The sequence below is a fragment of the Carettochelys insculpta genome, chromosome 3 (genome assembly GCF_033958435.1).
Source record: "Carettochelys insculpta isolate YL-2023 chromosome 3, ASM3395843v1, whole genome shotgun sequence".
NCBI classification, from domain to species: Eukaryota; Metazoa; Chordata; order Testudines; family Carettochelyidae; genus Carettochelys; species Carettochelys insculpta.
This window is the reverse complement of record NC_134139.1, coordinates 167674147-167695046: the sequence shown is the minus strand read 5'-3', so window position 1 is coordinate 167695046 and position 20900 is coordinate 167674147. Positions and strand designations below refer to the sequence as shown.

The window sequence follows — 20900 nt, the reverse complement described above, 5'->3', positions numbered from 1 at the left end:
AAAAGGCTACAGTTTTCTGTTGATAAACTTCATAAAGCAGTGGTACTTAACCTTAGAGAGTTAGTAAAACACTTTTTAATCAATGGTAGTTCCAAAGAACTAGTGAATAAGTGCACGATAACTTTCTGACATTACACCATGATGTCTAAGCTGTGATCCATAAGTTACAACAAATCAGCAATTTTAGCTTATTGACATCTCAAGAGAAACATCACAGTGAAATATCATAAAATATGATGTTGATCATTTTGTGTCACAATGCCAGTTCCTGACACAATATTTTAGGTCAAATACTTGACTGCAGTCTTACAGGAGGGTGCAGATTAAACATGGTGCATAAAGATTAAAGCTGTCTTTGCATTCGCTGATCCTGGTGTTACTCTGTGTGCAGCTGCTCTCTCTGCCCCTTGTTAAAGCTGTCACACAGCAGCCAGATTCCATGGAAGAAAAAAGCAACATTTCCATTTATTTCAAAGGTGTGGACATTTGGAATTTTGTGCCGTAAGCAGACAGTGAAGAACTAAACTATGATGACTGTGCTATTTATCATTTTCTTAATAACTGAAAATTACATTCTGCAGTTTTCTAGGGAATTAAGAACCCCACCTTGAAAATTTATTGGACAAGATCTTTTCCTGGCCTTATACCTGTTTGCATTGCTCAAGAAGTACAAAGAGGATAGAGAACTGCCTCTCTAAATGGGCAGATGAGGACTGCTTTGAGGTGTGTACAGCTGCCTGTACTCATTCAGTAGCTAGTATGGAGGACACACCAGAGCAAGCCATAGCTGGAAGGAATCATTTATAGAATGCACAGTATGCTGGAGATGCTTGGCCAGTGGAGACTGTTCTAGCCTGCCAAACTTAGGGAAGCCCTCAGAACTTTCTGGGTTATGAGGAGACTTGGAGCAGCCTGAAGTAGTCTTCTCTAAGGGTACGTTTTCACTACAGGGAAGCTCAACCCCACCTGGGATCTTCCAGAGTTCCATTTAGCACACCTAGAAGGGATCCACTAAATTGAACTTACAGGGCACCTGCACCAGCAACAGTACTTCTGCCTGCCACTAGGAATACGGGAAGTTGATGGGAGCACATGCTTCCATTGACTTCCCTTAGTGGAGATGGCGCAGAAGCCCAAATTTAGGTATGTCGACTCCAGCTACATAATTAACGTACCTAGAATTGTGTACCTTAACTTGTCCTTCTGCTATAGTGTAGACCTGCTCTAAGCTATGTCAGTTCCTGAAACAGAGCATGGATTTTGTGCTTACCATGGCTTTACAAGATCGCGGATGTACCCCTTTATCTGAAATATGATTAAATGATATTTGCAAGTGACAAAGTATTAACGGAAATAAAGTTTGGATAATAAACATGTAATTGGAGAATTTCATCCCTGTCTACATGATATCTCATATAACACATATGAGCTACGTCTACACGTAAAGCCTACATCGAAGTAGCCTATTTCGATGTGGCGACATCAAAATAGGCTATTTCAATGAATAACGTCTACATGTCCTCCACGGCTGGCAACGTCGATGTTCAACATTGACGTTGCGCAGCACCACATCGAAATAGGTACAGCGGGGGAATGTCTACATGCCAAAGTAGCACACATTGAAATAGGGGTGCCAGGCACAGCTGCAGACAGAGTCACAGGGCGGGCTAGCACTTCCGGGGCAACAGCTAGCCGGTCCCTTAAAGGGCCCCTCCCAGACACACTCAGCCTGCACAGCACGCGGTCTGCAGAGCCATAGGCACGCAGACCTTGGGTGACGCAGTCATGGACCCCCAGCAGCAGCAGCAGCAGCAGCCAGAGGTCCACCCAGCCGCCCCTGCAGGAGCAGGGCGAGCCCTGCTCCATGCCATGCGGGAGGCATCTGAGCACCTCCTTGCCACACAGGAGGAGGAACGGCCCGCAGGGGAGGAGGACTCAACCCCCAAACCTGCAGCACCCCGCCCGCCCCCCTGCCTCACACGTCACCGGCTGTGGAGCTACCCCACCAGCACCGACTGGTGGGAGCGGCTGGTACTTGGGGAGTGGGACGACGACCGCTGGCTCAGGAACTTTAGAATGAGCCGGCAGACATTTATGGAGCTATGCCAGTGGCTCACCCCCACACTCAGGCACCAGGACACCGCCATGCGGCGTGCCCTCCCTGTGGAGAAACAGGTTGGCATCAGTGTCTGGAAGCTGGCCACTCCAGACAGCTACCGATCCGTGGGACAGCAGTTTGGCGTCGGCAAGGCCACCATGGGGGCTGTCCTCATGGAGGTAAGAGGACCCATGGGGGGAGGAGGGGGAGGCAGCCCTGGCAGGGCAGGGGGGCCCGGGCAGGGCAGGGGAGGGGAGGGCAGGGGAGGGCCACACACACCCTGCTCACCCCTCATTGGTGCTCTCCCATGTGCTTCCCCTGCAGGTCATGCGCGCCATCAACGCCATGCTCCTCCACAGGCTCGTGAGGCTGGGGGACCCGGATGCCACCATCGCGGGCTTTGCCACCCTGGGCTTCCCCAGTTGCTTCGGGGCTCTGGATGGGACTCACATCCCCATCCGCGCCCCGGTGCACAGTGGAGGATGCTACATAAACTGGAAGGGCTACCACTCAGTGGTCCTCCAGGCCTTGGTGGACAGCTGGGGCTGTTTCCAGGACATTTATGTGGGCTGGCCTGGCAGCACCCACGACGCCTGGGTTTTCCGGAACTCGGGCCTGTGCCACCGGCTGGAGGCGGGGACCTACATCCCCCAGCGGGAGAGCCCTGTGGGGGATACCACAATGCCCCTCTGCGTCATCACAGATGCGGCATACCTCCTCCGGCCCTGGCTCATGCACCCGTACACGGGTCATCTCTCTGCCAGCCAGGAGCGCTTCAACCAGCACTTGAACCACGCGCGCCAGGTGGTGGAGCGCTCATTTGGCCGCCTCAAAGGGTGCTGGAGATGTCTCCTCACCCGCCTGGATGCGGGCCCCACCAACATCCCCCAGATTGTGGGTGCGTGAAGTGCCCTACACAAGCTGGTGGAGAGCCAGGGGTAGGCCTTTTTTCAGGGCTGGGCTGTGGAGGCTGGCAGGGCCGATGTGCAGCCACCCGCTGCCCCCAGTCGCCAGGTGGACCCTGAAGGGACCCGGGTCCGGGAGGCCCTGCGGGCCCACTTTGATGAGGCCGCGGGGTGAACGCTGCCAGGCCCCCCACTGCGCAGCCCCCCCCCATCCTCCACAACACTCCCTGCCCCTACGCCCACACCAGGGAGCACCCAAAAGCACACCCCCCCCCACTTTTCCTGCACAAATAAAAGCAGACACTTGTTTGTGAAATCAGACTGGTTTACTTTCAACTCTGTTCTATAACTAACTAATACAAACTATATACAGGAACTTCTAACTAACTTAAATACGAAAAGTGTATGTATATATTAACAAAAAAAAACAGGGATAACAGGGAAGGGGAGAACTATTTACATGGGGGGGACTGGGCAAACGGGGGACACAAATAAATAAATATCAACTATATACAAGGGGGGGGGCACATCCTGGGCCCCACACCCCTATAGTCCAGCACTGGGGGTGGGCAGCCGGGAGCCCCGCCTCGGACGCAGCCCTGTCTGGGGCTGGCTGGGGGCCGGGCGGACCAGCAGATACATCCGGCGAGTGTTAGCTGGCCCCAGGTCTCCCTCAGCGGAACGGCCCTCAGTGGCGGGTGGCGGGGCGACGGCGGACGGCGCAGCAATGAGCGGAGCAGCGGGTGGCGCGGCGGGTGGAGCAGTAAGGGTGGGCGCAGTGGCGGCCGGCATGGCATGGGGGGCCAGGTAGTCCGCTATGCGGTTGAATGTCTCCATGTAGGCCCCCCATGCCTCTTGGCACCAGGCCAGCGCCCGCTCCTGGAGGTGGAAGCAGCGTTGCTCCACCCGCAGGCGCTGCTCCGCGACCTCCACCTGCCGGCGGTGGAGGGCCAGCAGCTGGGGATCCGTCGCCGGTGGCTGGTGCTGGGTCCGCTGTCTTGCCCGCTGTGGGGCCGGTCGGTCCTCCACCGAGGGGCTGGCCTGGAGCGATGGACCCGGAGGGGATTCCAGGACCACTGACGCCTTGCCGGCGCTCTCCGGTCCTTCCGATGGTGCAGCTGCGTAACACAGGAGTGGGGGAAGAAGAGTGGAGACAGCGGTTAGTGTGGGCCCCGAGCCGTGGCCCTTGTCCCCCCACCCCTGTGCTGCAGGTTCCCCATCCCCGTCCCCGGGAGATGCTGCTGTGATGGGGTTCAAGGGTCCCCCTGCACTGCACCCCATCCCCCGGCGGGAGTGACTCTCACTTCACTCAGCAGGGTCTCTGACAGGAGAGGTTTCTTAGGCAACAGATGCCCAGTTTCTCACAGATGTGACAGTACAGCAGTCAGAGACAGTCCTTCCAACCCGTCCTGGGGAGAAGACCCCAAGGGGTGCCCCTCTGGGGTGTAGCTTTCCCCCTCCTCAGGCTGGCTGCCTTCCAGCTCTCCCTTCCCCTAGCCTCTAACTGTGGCCCCCGATTCAAACCCAGCTTGGCTCCTCCCTCCTCTTTGTTCAGGGCAGAGGTGTAACCTGCCAGTTGTAGCCCCAGGATCATCCTTAGCCACTGGGAGCTATTCAGCTTGTTGCTCATATCTAGCCTGAGACTCGCATTTGCACTCCCCCCACTCCATCACATGCTGCTGCTGCTGCTGCTGGGTGTCCCACCCCCTCCTCCCCGGGGGACCCTAGAGGTTCCGCTCCCCCCTGTCCCGAGGATGGGGCATGGCACTATCGTGCTGGGGGGGGAAGGGGCTGATGCACTCCTGTGAGGGACATGCCACTGGTGTCCTTGGGGCCATGGTGATCTGGGCATGTGGAGGGCCCTGGCCACATATCTATTACCCTCGCCCCTCATCCCCGGGGGTGTACACCAGAGGGGTACATACCTGTAGGTCCACTCCCACGGTCGGGGGACACCCGGGGGGCGGATGCCCAGCTGCTGCTCCGGGATGGCAGGAGGATCTGGAGCCCGGTGTCAGTGCAGGAGGAGTCCACCTCCTCCTCCTCCTCCTCCTCCTGCTCCGGTGCCCTGGGGGTGGGCTCCAGGGGGGGCCCCCAGGGTGCGGGGCTTGCCTCCGGGGCAGACTCCTGCTCCGGGGCCTGCTGGGGCTCCTCAGCCAAGGTGTCAAGCGTGGCCAGAGGGGAGGAGGTGTGCCGGGGGCCCAGGATGTCCCTGAGCTCCCCGTAAAAGGGGCAAGTGACGGGGGCAGCCCCAGATCGGCCGGCCGCATCCCAGCCCAGGGCGTAACCCTGCCGCAGCTCCTTGACTTTACTCCGGACATGATCCGGAGTGCGGGCAGGGTGACCCCGGGCGGCCAGGCCCTCGGCCAGCCGAGGAAACGCATCCGCATTCTGCCTCTTGCTCCCCATTACCTGGAGCACCTCCTCCTCACTCCAGAGCCCCAGCAGGTCCCGAAGCTCGGCCTCCATCCAGGAGGGGCCCTGCTGCTGCTTCCCAGCCTGGCTCCTGCCCTGGCTGCCCTGGGAACCCTGGCTCCCCTTGGGGGGGGTTCCCTGAGGGCGCTGGGGCGGCTGCTGGGCAGCCATCAGGTCGGTTGGGGGTGTGGGTGGCTGCAGAAGAGCGTGCAGGCTAGCCGCGTGTTACTGCAGCTGCCTGCACGCTCTCTCAGCTTCCTGCACAGGAAGGGAGGGGGTCGGGACCTTTAAGGGGCCGCTCCACGTGGCCACCATTGAGCTGAGGGGCTGGAGAGAGCGTCTCTCAATCCCTCAGCTGATGGCCGCCAGGGAGGACACTGCAATTTCAAAGTTGCGGGACGCGCAACGACTACACGGTCCCTACTTCAACGTTGGACGTCGAAGTAGGGCACTATTCCCATCCCCTCATGGGGTTAGTGGCTTTGACGTCTTGCTGCCTAACGTCGATGTTAACATCGAAATAGCGCCCAACACGTGTAGCTGTGACGGGCGCTATTTCGAAGTCAGTGCTGCTACTTCAAAGTAGCGTGCACATGTAGACACGGCTATGATGCCCTAGTGAAATGCTGAAGCTGTATATTTCACTTTACTAAAAGATTAAAGAAAAGAAAATCATATTTGAAGGCAATCTATTCTTCTAATTCTTTAGTCTTTTAGGGGGAAAATACCATACGTATTCCCAGTAATTGTCTACAGTGTGTCAGGATGGGAGATGTAATATACATGGCAGCTGATATGACTGAAAAAACAAGATGGAAGAAAAGGAGATATGGCTGCTGCCAAGATGGGGGCTCAAGACCTGCAACAGTTACCTAAAAACATTATTCCAGTCTTTAACCACTACTGATACATAATGTGTGGGGCACTGAATTACACATTACCCAGCAGCAGAGGAAGAGCTCAAGATTTTCGGTCTCAGCTCTGCAGCTAGGAGAGAGTTCTTTAGGATCAGAGAAGACAGCTTTAGGATCAGGCTTGTTCTTTAATCAGTTTTGGTATATTGATAAATAGATCAATGTCCTACAGTTGCTTCATGAAACATGAAAGCAATTGTTCTGAGTGGTACTGGCTCCAAGAGTAAATCTTTCTAAGTACAAGAAAGAATTCAAACAGTTCTGCTTCATTGCCGCAATCATGTTTGCAGTTTTTATTGTGCTCGGAAAGCCATTCAGGCTTAGCAGGCTAAAAGCTAACAGTAAGATTTCCACCACATCTATTGTGAAACTTCAGTATGCTGATGACAACACAATTTTTGCCCTCTCTGAGAAAGATCTTTAAATTATCCTGAACATGTTTGCTGATGTTCATATGTTTGTGTCTCACCCTCAACATCAAGAAGCCTACAGTGCTCCATCAGCCTTCCCCAAATGAGGTACAGCATGCTCCATCTATTAAAATCAATGGAGAGGTACTGGACTATGTCAACCATTTCCTATACCTTGGAAGTCATCTCTCGTCTGAAGCAGATATTGATTCAGAAATCCAATGCTATCTGAGCTGTGCCAATGCAGTCTTTACTTGTTTGTGGCACAGTTTTTAGAGACTAACATCCAAACAGACACCAAGCTTCTTGTTTATCAATCCATTATTCTCCCAACATTGTTGTGCAGGTCTGAAACCTGGACAACCTACAGATACCACTTGATAGTCCTTGAGAGGCATGACCAATGCTGACTCTGTAAAATCCTGATGATCAACTGGGAAGACAGACACCCAACATCAGTGTTTTGGAAAAGGCAAAGACCACCAGTATCAAGCAATGATCATCCATCAGCAACTCTGCTGGAGTGGTCATTTTGCCTGGATGACAGACCATCACCTCCCAAAACAGGTCCTGTTCTCTCAGCTTAAAGAAGGGTACTGAAATGTAGGAGGCCAATGGAATCATTATAAGGACTGTCCTGAAAAATGTATCAACATCGTTCAGTCTTTTCATGATGGCATACTTAGTCATGTTCTAAAAAAATGGAGAGACATCAGCACCTTTTAAAATATCAAAAGGTACAAAGCAAAGATGTGTCCTTGAACCTCTCCTGTTTATCTACTTTTCACTGATGCTGTTAATTTCCTTTAAGGGTCATCCATTGGGCATACCTATTCAGTTCCAAACAGATGGCAGTATTTTCACTCTCTAGAGACTTCAGGCTCACACTAAATTGGTTACTACAACTATCTGTGACCTTCTGTTTGCTGATGACTCTGCATTGTTGGCTCATTCAGTGAAGGTTGCACAGGAGCTCTTCGATCACTTTGTTAATTCTTTTCACTACTTTGGATTCACAGTGAGCCTCAAAAAGACAGAAGCTATGTCTCAGCCTGTCTGGAAACAGCCCAGCACTCCAGCAATCACTGCTGCTTAAGGCTGTTGACAAGCTCTGCTACGTCACAAGTATTCTGTCCTCTAGTACAAACATGGGTCATGATGTATCTGCTTGATTAGCTGCCTTTGGAAGATTGACCAAATGCCTGTGGAATGACCATGATATTAAACTCCATACCAAGGTAGCAGTTTATCAGGCAGTTGTCCTGAATATCCTGCGGTATGTCTTGGAGTCATGGACAATATATCGCTGCCGTATTTTGAAACTTGATCAGTTCCATATGCTCCGTCTGAGGAAGGTCACTCATGTGAATTGGTGGGACAAAACTCCTAACATGGAGGTTCTTAAACTTTGTGGTGTCATGGGCATGGAAGTAATGCTTATGAACAGACAGTTTGGCTGGATTGGTCATGTTATGAAGATGGATGATATATGGGTACCAAAGATGGTCTTCTATGGCCAGTTTGCTCATGGAAAGTACCCTATCAGTGGTCAGTATAAGTGCTATAAAGACACCTTAAAGGTCAATGTGAAGTCATGCATCATATCTCCAAACAATCTGCAAACTCTAATTCAGGACAGATTTTTCTGCCAGCAAACTACTGGACTGTCTCTTAATTGCTTTGACAGTCATCATATCCAGGCACTACAGGAAAAGCATAGGAGCCAGAAAGAATGTACACTGCTCGCATTTGCTGGCTTTCTGTAATCAGCTCTACCAGTCAAGGACTGGTTTAGTCACTCACCAGTCATGTCATAGAAGATGAAATCTGTGAATTGACAGCTCAGTCCAAGAGAAAAAGAAGAAGACCTTGCCAAAGGATAACTTAAAGTAGGGCAATATTGACGCTGCCACTTGTGAGCCACTCGCCCAGGGTCACTCAAAATGAAAAGAAATCCTATGCTATGGTCCACTCAGGATCTAGAACTCCCATGGGAGATGATCATACTCAGCAAACCTATATTTTTTTTCCCTAGCCTCTGCATATACGTTTAACTTAGGCAACCTGTCATTATTTTTGGTGTTAAGAGATTGCCAGCATGGGGAAACTGACAGGACTAGCTATTCCCTAATAGCTCTCTATGTATGTACTATTTCAGACAAGAAGTCACTTTATCCAAGAATAATTAATGTACTTCCAAAACAGAATTATTATTCTGGAATAATATCATTTTATTCTGGAAGAGAATACCAACATTTAATTATACTTCAATTGCCCCTAATTGGCATATATTTGTAAACAAACATTATTAAATACATTATCTTGCATCCTCAATCAGTATGCATGTGTCACTCCCCATCAGACTCTGGCCCAAGATGGGTAAGCTTAATAATGCAATCAGCAGAACAAATTTACTTATAAATCCTGGTTATGTGCCACCTGAGTGCATGTTGTGCATATGCTAAGAACAAGATTCTCAAAGTGAGACTTTTGACTGAGATTACTAATACTAAATACTAAAACTGTATAATTATTTTCTAATTAGAATACACCTTTAGATGCACATGATATTCTCTGTCACACTACTTGCAGAGTTATTTGTTTCTTTTTTTAAAATTAACATTTTACAATAACTGACCATAATCTCAATCTTCTAACTGAAACTAAATGAGGCCTAATTTAGTGGAAAAACTTTTAATTTACACAATTAAAAACAGAGATCTGGATTGAGGTAGTCACAACTTTTCCAACAAACAATATTTTCCCATTAGGAAATACTGATTCCTTGAATGTGGAACATGGAATATGATAATTTCAACAATTTTTCAGTTAAAAAATGTCATGAAGTATTTTTAATGTGGGAGTGTTCTGTTCAAACATTTTTAAACAGAACTTATTTTTTTTGTAACAACATTTCATTTAAAATATTTCATTCTATGTTATTGAAATCAAACCATTTTTGGTGGGATAAAACTGAAATTTTCGTTCAAATTTCATGAACCCAAAACAAACAAAATCAGAATTTTTCTGTAATGGATAATTTTGAATTTTTTTATTTGTTCTTTTGATGGAATACACATTTCTTGGTCTGATGCAGGCAAAAGTCTACTAAATTGTCTAACTTCATTGTAGCAGATGAATATGTAACATTTATCAGGACCAAGGAGTTAGAAGTCACTGCAATTTACAGTAAACTCTTTCATGTCCAGCATTCTATCATCTGGATTTCTCAAACAATTACCATTTTAACCATAAGTAAATGTTAGTTACGTTTTCAGTAAGTACAGCATAGTGAAAGTAAATACAAATAAATACAGGAAATATAGTATGGATACTCTACATTCGAGGGTTTTGTCAACAAAACTGAGATTTTGTCGAGAAAACTCATGGAGCATCAACACACAAAATGCATGTTGTCAGCAGAAACTGTTGACAAAATAAAATCCATGTAGATGCTCCAAGGAGATCTTTTGTTGATAGAGCAGATCAAAAGATCAATCCAGTTTCATGTGTGGCACAATCTGTCTATAAAAATTTTGTCGGAACATCTCTTCCAACAGTAACTTCTGTAGATAGTAGACAATACTACTGTTGCTGGTAAATAAAGTAGGCTGCATACATTTTGTTTGTTTCTCAGTATCTAGTCTTGTTTTTCCTTACTGTTTTGCATTGCTAGGTATATCTCTCTGTTATCTAGAATATTGGCATATCCAGCAACCTCCTGGTCCAGGGCTGCCAGATATGAAAGATTTTACTCTAGATATATGTGGATGTTATTCTTTGCTAAAATTTACCATGTAACCAGACAGTATCATAATTAATTCACCTACAATATTGTTAAGCAAAAGGCTATTGTATTCTTGATATAACTTTTAACTCTTGATATAATTATTTCCAGAGGAATTAAACAAATTGAAATATCATTAAGGAGCATAAAGGGGCTGATACTGTGAAGTGACCAGTATAATCCACTGGGGTAATATATCCACAGCTCCTACTGAGGTTTCATCTTTTCTGTTATGGAAGACAAATTTGATATGATGTCTAGATATGTTAGAAATGATCTGCTGTAAATAGGAAGAAATACATTGTTCTTATACACATTGAACCTCCCTAATCCATCACCCTTTGGACTTGACCATTGTTGAACCAGAGAATTTGCCACACTGTGGAAAGAAACTATTTGTCTAGCAGCAGTACCAGGACTTCCACTGCTTACTGGGCACTTAGAATACATTAATGGGTGAATTAGAGCAAAGTAATGACACAGAACTATTGAACGATTTAAGACAAGTTTGTGCTCCCTCTTTGCCTCTGCTCCCCATCTGTAAATTTGAGGATTGTTGTACTCCCCTACCACATAGAGGAACTGTGCTGCAAAATAAATAAACGAATGAATGAATGAATAAGTAAGTAAATAAATTAATGAATAAATACATAAATAAGCCAAGGCTTTACCCTAGTCACAAACAATATTTTTATTAATCAATTATAAATAAACTATAATACAAATGACATATTTGCTAACATTTCAATATAGCAGAATGAAGAGATTGTCTCATTCAATAGATCTGAGTGAGATTTAGGGGGCATAGATCAGTGTTCATGTTGCATTACCCATCACTACCCATCCTTTTCTACTAATCCAAACAAGCAGACCAAATCTGGTGATGAATCTTGAACATGTGCCACCTTAGAAGAAGTGCACTGAGACGAAGAGAGACTTTAATATTTTTTTCTTTTTAAGTTGTCAGAGCAAGAATCAGGATTTGTATTTACATTGTGGCAAACAATTTAAAATTGAATTGAGGGAAGCTAACCAAAAGAGTAAGAAGTGTTGTTTTTTTTCTTTTTTTCCTTTTTGTTCTTAGCACTTGCTTACCTGAAGAGACTCACAGGAAAGTTAAACCAACCTAACTAAAGGTATGAATTTAGAGTGGGTTTAACAGCATTTAGCCCCTATACAGACATTGTCCTTCAGAATTAAAGTGCATTGAATTATTAAGCTAAAATTCTACTATGAACACTCTAGCGCAGGGTCTACATTTGCCCCAGCTTCGAAGGGTGCATGTTAATCAGGGTGATGGCAGATTACGAAGGAAGTGCTGTGATGAATATGCAGCACTTTATTAGGCAAATTGTTCCCCGGCAACTTTGAAGTGTCAAACTTGGAAGTGCCAGCATGCATGTAGCTGCAGGCACTTGGAAGTGCATGTGCTACTTCGAAGTTCATGTGGATACACACGTGCCTGCACTCCGAAGTTTGACGCTTTGAAATTACTGCGGGGCAGAATTAGCCCAATGAAATGCTGCATATTCACTGCAGCACTTCCCTAATAATCTCCCATTGCCCTGATTAACATGTCGCCTTCAAAGTTGGGGCAAGTGTAGACAAGCCCAACAGATTCCATGCTAGTCCCAAGCCTGGATAAAGGAGGAGGGTTGGTCAGATGAGTGTCGATGCACTGATCGTAAAACAATACAAATGAAATCTGATGCCAGTACTTGTAACTGATCAAATAAGTCAACTCAGACATTGGCCTGCATAAAAAAGGTCTATTATACCAATCAATCAATCAGGGTTGGATCAAAAAATTAGCTTCCAAAAGAAAATTACAACTAACACGTACACTATCAATCAGTACATGGAACATCTAAATGTTGTGGATGACTGGAAAATTAGAGCTGCTTCGAACAGAGATGGAGAGATACAAATGCAATATAGCTAGACTGGCGGAGATGCATTGGATGACAGTGAGAGAGATGTGTGGTTGGGAAGTCATTTGTTCAGTGAATGAAACAAAGCATGAGGTAGGATGTGGCTACCACTGAGCTAGCCAACAGAGCTAGCACTGTTAGGAGTAATGATAGTGAGATTTCAAGTGAAACCATTCAACATCTCTGTCATTCAGATGTATGCACCTACCTTGGACAGCATGGAGGAAGATAACAAGGTATTCTATAAAGACTTGACAAAGACACTGGAGGTGATACCAAAGATAGATATGCAGATCATCGAAGGAGACTGGAACATGAAGGTCGGAAAAGATAACCAAGGTTGGTAGAGAGTCATGGAAAGGTTTGGATATGGAAAAAGAAATGAGCGAGGTGAGAAACTACTAGAATTTGTTATGGAGCATGACGGGGTGATCTGCAACATGAGATTCCAAAAAAAAGGACTGTAGGACATGGACATAGTGATTGAACGACAGGAAATCCAGAAACACGATAGATATGATTTTGATAAAGAAGACAGGTAGCATCAGTACTACAGTGCCAAACTTTCCAAGGAGTTGATATGGACTCGGACCATAGTCTAATGATTGTGATTATCAAGATGAAACTCAAGAGAAAGTATCAGACACAGTTCAAGAAACAAACAGATGTGGCAAGGCTAGGAGAGAGAAAAATAAGGAATGAGTATAGTGCAGCAGAGGAAGATCAAGATAAGAGTGTTGAAGGGATAGCCATAGCAATGAAAAAGGCATTTGATCAGACAGTTCTGGGAGAAGAGAAGATCAGTAAGAATTACTCAGGAGACATTATCAAAACAAAAAGCAGTAAAGTAGCACTTTAAAGACTAACAAAGACAAAAGCTCACCTAATAAATTATTTTGTCAGTCTTTAAAGTGCTAATTTACTGGGTTTTTGTTTTGATAGTATATAGACTAGCACAGCTTTCTGTCTGTTACGAATCAGGAGACACTGAAATTGTTCCAAGAGGAGAGACCATTGAAGATCAGAAGGGATGTTTCCAAAAGGGCAGAACAGCAATACAGAGTGAAATGCAATGAGGTATGGAGAGTGGCCAAAATGGATAAGTCAAAATGGTTAGAGAGGCAGTGTGACGAGGTATTATGGTGAGTGTAAGAGCAGGGAGGTGTGTAAGATGATCAGGAATACTAATAGGAAGTGGCAGCTGAAGCTAATAGCAATCAAAGATGAGAACAGCGAGGTGTTCATGAACAAGGAGAAGGGTTTGTAGCGATGGACAAGATATTGCACTGATCTTTACAAAACACAGTTGGACCCAAGTGTCTCAGAGAGACTGATTGAAGAACTGAAAGAGATATCACTACTGAGTATTCAGAGACAGACTGATATTTTGAAGGAGGAAGTAGAAAGAGCAGTGAAATGACTAAAGAACAACAAGAACCCTGCAACTGATAAGATCACGGGACAGATGATCAAATATGATGGAGAAAGTATGATTCATGAAATACACCAACTATGTAATATAGAATGGAAAGAAGGGAAGGCACCAAAGGAATGGACAATATTTGTGCTACTGACAAACCACAAGAAAGGAAGCATGTTGAAGTGCAAGAGCTACAGAACAATTTCCCTAATGAGTCATCTAGGCAAGGTGCTGATGATGATGGTGACAGAGGCTGAGACAGCAGATAGGAGAACATCTACCAGATGAGAAAGCAGGATTCAGGAAAGATAGAAGTACCATACAGCAGATACTGGCACCAGCGGAGAAAGCTCAATGAAAGAACAAGAACAATTGCTTCTTCAACTTTCAGAAGGCATTTGACAGTATAGATCAGAAAGTGACTTGGACAGTGTTGGAATCATACAGAGTGGTTGTTGAAGGATATCAAAGACAGTGCAGAAGCAGCGGTGGGAACACGTGAAGAGTTGTTTTAGAATGAATAGATGTACGAGTCAAGGATATCTGATATTACTGAGTATCTTCATCACGCACCTAGAGAGAGTGATGGACAAGATCAGGGAAGAGGTAGGAGGGATATTAGTGCACAGGATGGGAATTAACAACTTGAGATTCGCAGCTGATATCGTTATCATTGAAGAAGATGAAGAGAATATGGTGAGAATGCTGAAGGTGCTAAATGAGGAAGGGAAGTGGTACGGACTGATTATGAACATTGATAACATGAAGTCAATGGTATTTGGAGATTAGAAAATAGGATGAAAGAGAAGTGGAGGTGGGATCGAACTAGAGAAAGTAGAAAAGTTTATGTATCAGGGAGCAATATGATGTATGATCTAGACTGTAAGAATGAAATAGTGACTAGAATAATGAAAGCAAGAGTGAGTTTGAAGACAATGGATACGATCTGGAAAAGTAAAGCAATTAACTTAGGAACGAAGTTGAGCATCTTGCAAACATGTATTTAGCATCGTGTTGTATGGATGTGAGACATGGCTGATAATGAAAGATTCGAAAAGAAGGATATTGGTGTTCAAGAGCAGTTGTTACAGAAAGATCCTGAGAATAGGATGAATGCAGAAGGTCACCAATGAGGAATTATACAGGAAGATACAGCCAAAAGAGAACTTATTGCAGAAGGTTATACAATGGAAGTTATAGCTATTTGGGCCTATCTGCAGAATGAACAAGGAACAAAAAATCAAGACCCTGGTATATAGCAAATAGGAGAGGCAGACCCCACAGAGAATGGGCAGATGATATAGTAGATTGGTGTAGAACTATTCTACAGAAACTAAGTCATTCCACACTGGCCAGGGAAAGATGAAAAGAAAGAGTGAGGGAAGCACGGGACATCAACAGGCCCTGATTCTATAACTGTTGATGATGATGAAGAATTATGCTAATCAGGACAGAACTCAGAGGAAGAGAACATGGGGAGAAAATCTCCATGAACAACCTCAATAGGCAAAGTCCAGCTATATAAGAAGTCAGCCCAAATCCCAGACTTCTGACAGAACACCAGAGATGTACATTGAATTTTATGTGTAAAATGAAAGGCTGTGTATCTCTGCTCCACTGCATATATAAGTCTGCAAATTGACAAACAGACCCATGTGACCAGACTATTGTACTTGTGTTGAATCCAAATAATGTCAATGGAACTTCATGAAGGTGCTGGGGTCAGTCAGCCCATAAGGTGTTGAAGTGAATAAAGTTATGTAAAATTGGAATGTCTGTGTAAATCTTTTCATGGGATTTGGACATTAGTAAATTGATCTACCTAAAATATAATGAGTTCTCTTCACCGGGTTTTATAGATCACAGTTATACTATGTACAGTAACTAGTACAAGTTTGTTATCATCATTCAGTTCTTTTTTGTTTTAAATACAATAGAGTTCTATTACTCATTGCTTCATATAGCCAAAGCCCATACCTCAGTACCCAGTGACCCCCTCTTGTTTAATTGTGTAACTAGTCTGAATAAACAAATAAGATGAAAGAAATCAGCCACAACATCTGCCTCAGGGACTACATTATGACAGATATGTAAAATGTATTGTTTTTACTTCAACCTTCATTTTAGTAAACCTGGGGGCAAAATTAACTATTTATTTACCAGTTAGCTTTTTATGCAGTTTGTTTCTCAACAAGTCTGAAAAGCTTCTGCCTCTACAGATTAAATGCATTTATCTGCACAACAGCAAGATAGCAAAATTAGGGCATTATACAGATTGTCTCTGACTCTTCTACACTTAACAAGCTGGTTAACCTCAGGCCCAGCCAAAGAGTTTTCAGGGCCCAAGTGGCACACTAACAACTGGGACTAGCCAGTAGGTGGTGGATGCTATAATCACTTGGAGCACAGGGCCCTGAAGGCACAGTGTCCAAGGCAACCACTTTGCTCACCTTGCCCAAAGGCCAGATCTAGTTAACCTAAAAAAAAGTGTTTTTCAATGAACGTGCAGCCGAGCATGGAAATGTTAACCTTGATGATTTTACTTTTTAGGTTTCAATCTGTACCATGGACACAATAACACTACCTACAGTGGGCATGCACCCCCAGTTTTGAGAAGTTACTGGTTATATTAAGTACAGGTTATTTGTCTCAACCTAGCTGAATCTCTTCAAAGGGGAAAAAAGTACAAGTGTGACCACTGTATTATTAATATCACTACATTAAATGAATTTGTAGGGTGCAAGTGATACTATCTGCTGAACTTTTACAATGTAGAGATATGTTTCAATTTTTGTTACCGCATACAAAAAATCCCCTAATATGGTAATTAACTTGGTATTTTCAGTTCCCTGGTAGGGGGAAAAAGAAGAGCAAGAGACACCAAACACACTACACAACAGCTGGGCCAGGGGTACACTAGCCCCTGCCTTTCAGAAGGGGCATAGTAATGAGCCACTTTGGCAGATGCTAATGAGGTGCTGCCATGAATATGCAGGACCCCTGGACTTTGAAAGCTACTTCTTCCCATTTGGTTTTGGGAAGAAGAGGCTTTTGAAGTTCAGGGTGGCCCTTTTGAAAGGCCCCAGGCTACATGGGTGGCGTGCATTTTGAAAGCAGAACTTTCGAAACACACGCAGCCGTCCTTATGCTAATGAGACACTGCATATTCATGGAAGTGCCTCATTAGCATCTGTCGAAGTGGCTCATCACCATGCCCCTTTCAAAAGGCGGGGGTTAGTGTAGCCACAGCCCTGATGTCCTTGTTTCTATCAGTTCAATTTTTCATGCCAAACATGTCCTTTGCACTTTGCTTATTGCCATTTTGAATGATGATATGCTATTAAATATGCAGCATATATGCTTCTCTGTCACAAATCGCACTGAAGTAGGAACCCCTAGTCAACACTTTTTTTCTAGAATGTGTCTGTCAGGTCTTTTTATTCATTCTATAAACCAAATAAGGTATTTTGGCTGTTGTATAAATAAAGTAAAGCATTCAATTTATTAGAGAGGTCACCATGTTAGTCTGTATCTTCGAGAACAACAAGAAATCCTGTGACACCATATAGACTAATAGATATTTTGGAGCATAAGCTTTCATGAGTAAAGACCCACTTCATCAGATGCGTGAAGAAGGTCTTTACCCACGAAAGCTTATGCTCCAAAATATCTGTTAGTCTATAAGGTGCCACAGGACTTCTTGTTGCATTCAATTTATTGCCATTTAACCTTATTGTAACACGCCCTGAAGCAAAGGGGGCTCCACAAAATCTAATATTCCTGGGTCCCCAGAATAGTTAAGCAGGCTATATCTACCTCCCAGAAAACTACTCTTACCCCTTTACATTCATCATACAGTGTGGTGTTGAAATACATGCAAACAGCAGAACTTGCTTAGCACCTCTTACTTAACAAGAACACCACCTGTGGCTGTGACATACCGACAGAAAATCTCTGCCAGTGTGTAACTTTAACTTCTCTGATCCAAGTCCAGGATCCTCAATGAAACATAAAATATTGAAACAATTTTATAAGATGGAAAATGAAATATTAATATCTTTCATCCACTTGATGATTTATGACTTGCTCTCGTTTCTTAAATCTTTTTTCATAGCAAGGAGACAGAGACCAAAGAACATATTGCAGTCAATTCAGATGGATAAGAGATTTTAGTTTTAAAAGCTCTCTGTACATAATTATTTGTTAGGCACATTTCACATTTATTGTGCAAGTTCAAGTAAGCTTTGTGTCTTTGAAAAATTCTGTGTTGAAAAAGTATGATTAGCAAAGGGGAACAACAGAGACTCTTCCTGACCTACTCAGAGAAGGTGTTATATTCTTGAGGCAGCTCTTCCTTCTGTTACCTTGATTCTGTATTTTATATACAATAAATGTTGTCTGCTTTTGTGGGAGGAAGGAAAAGTGGCCTTTCAGATAACATGGACCTAGCCTGTTGGGGATCCAATAAATCAATATCTCAGTGGTGCTTCACCTGTGTCTTAGGAGTATTTGTAGTTTCCCAAGTTTTATATTGATGGTGACCATTTTAAGAAAATATTGGAATATTGTCCCCCAGCTGCCTACTGGTGCTTCCTCTAAAACCCTAAGAAGAAATTAAAGGAAGACAGATTGCTCTATCTGGCGTCTATTTCCTGCTGTTTAACAGACCTTCACTGGCTACTTGATGCACTACAGAGGACGGATGAACAAGTAATTCTGCCTACTCCCTTTCCTGCTTCCCTACAGCCTGTGAAAGCTCCAGGAAAAGATGGGCAGGGTCCCATGAGGCTCTGCCTCACTCTAGGAAATTGGTTAGCAATGTATTGCACCTCTTGCACACACTGCTACAAAGGTCAGTCAGAACAGGAGAAAGAGAAGCAGAGAACTAATAGCAGTTATAGTTTCCTGATATCTTGCCTCAGTCTAGGAGCTGTCCTAACTTGGGCCAGCTGATATATGGTTCTGAAAGTCCATTGAATAGCTGAGGATAGTTAGATCACTGTGCGTTTCACTCACTCTTCACCTCTGCCTTCTATATGCCGTCTGCACCAGGCATACAGAGCAGGGAGACATAAGAGCTCAGTTTGGGACTGCACTAGAGGATCTGAAGCATAAGACTTGCTCACTGCGTTCCATTCCCTTTCAGATCTCTGTGCAACACAAAGAAATGTAACAGAACAAAGCATTTGTCCTACAGAACTGACAGTGACCCCTGGATCTTTTTGATAAAACATGGCTGAGAAGATTGGAAACTACAGCAAAATCAGAAACTTGGAGTGCATAGGGAGCTAACAGAAACTGAGGAACATAGGCATATGTTCCCTTGTATTACACATCCTCTGAACCCGGTAACACATACATTCTGCTACACCAGTGTAAATGTGATTTCAATGGATAAATATTCATTTATTATAAAGGAATCTAAAATGGCTTTCTTTGAAAGGCATTGCTAAAATGTCTATGCTCGAATACCTAAAGTTCAGCATAAATCAATAACCAAAATTCATGGGTATTTTATTCTCAAATGAGAATACCATGCAATCTAATATCAAAGAAGCTGTTAGTTGGGGAGGTGAAGAAGTTATCTTAAAAGGCAGCCTCTAGGAAATATCAGTTTTATTAAAACTAAGGAAAACAGAATACTGCTGCTGATCATGAATTTCAAAGAAAAAAAACCCCACCGACCTTACCTTTAAACTGTGTTTCCCAAGCACCTAATATATTTTATTCATTTTAAGCCTGTCTAAATTTTTTTCAAACTTTTTTTCTGGAACACATTAGTGTCTCCATATAGGCTACGTCTACACTAGCCCAAATCTTCAAAATGGCCATGCAAATAGCCATTTTGAAGATTACTAATGAGGCACTGCAATACATATTCAGCTCCTCATTAGCATGCCAGCAGCTGCAGTGCTTTGAAATTGCAGTGGCTCGCTGCTGCGCAGCTCATCCACATGGGGGTCCCTTCCTAAAGGACCCTGACAACTTCGAAATCCCCTTATTCCTATCTGCTGATAGGAATGTTTATCAGTACTGTTTTACTGTTAATGCTTTACTATTACTTCATAGTAAATGAATGCCGCTGATAGGAATAAGGGGGTTTCAGAGTTGTCAGGGTCCTTTCAAAAAGGACCCCCATGTGGACAAGCCGTGCAACAGCAAGCTGCGGCAATTTCAAAGTACTGCGGCCGCTGGCATACTAATGACGTGCCGAATATGTATTTCGGCGCCTCATTAGTAATCTTCAAAATGGCCATTTCAAAGATTTGGGCTAGTGTAGACATGGCCATACAGAATATGTTTCAACACAGTATGTGCTGCTATAATAAATTTCCCCTCTCTAATACTTATTGGAGACTGGCTGACTCAATCTAATGGAATATATTAAATACAGGTTCTTACTTCTACACCTTTGGTTCACATCTGGCCTAAGTTGTTGGCTAATGTGAAGTGAACTGGTTTGTTGTTTCTTATCCACATTACATAAAACACTATTGTAATTGATACATTTGTGGGTAACTTCATGAGAAAGGCTACTGAGCCATATTTCAATCATTAACATGTAAGGATTCCAGTACATCAGGTAAGCTGTAATATTTCAGCCTCAGGCACTTTCACAGATACGCTGTCAAGTTGTGGATGTCCACAGTGAATCTTTGCAATTAATGAATACAGTCAGTATACGGTGACTATCCGTACCGTTTTTACCGGGACAGTCCCATATTTTAGGCAGGCGTCCCACCTTCTTTCTACAAAAAATCTAATTGTCCTGTATATTCTATCCCACTGCTGAGCTGCCTTTCCCCCAAGTTATCTCAGCTACAGCTAAAATCAATCAGGAGCTGGCCAGACAGCATGTGCTGCAGGGATCCTGCCAAGTGGTAAGGTACACTGGGGGTATCTTAGTCAGGGATCCTGCCAAGTGGTAAGATACACTGGGGGTAAGGTAGTGTGTTTTTTTTTCCTATCTACAATTTTAAGGGGATCTGGAGACCCAGCTGTGCTGGGCAGTCCCTCCAT

The 20900-nt window shown here is 44.4% G+C and overlaps 1 protein-coding gene across 1 annotated transcript in view; it reads right to left on the bottom strand.

The window, feature by feature from the left end:
• The window catches only part of CSMD1 (CUB and Sushi multiple domains 1), a 1701396-nt gene that overhangs the window by 125482 nt on the left and 1555014 nt on the right, over window positions 1-20900 (bottom strand). The window lies entirely within an intron of this gene.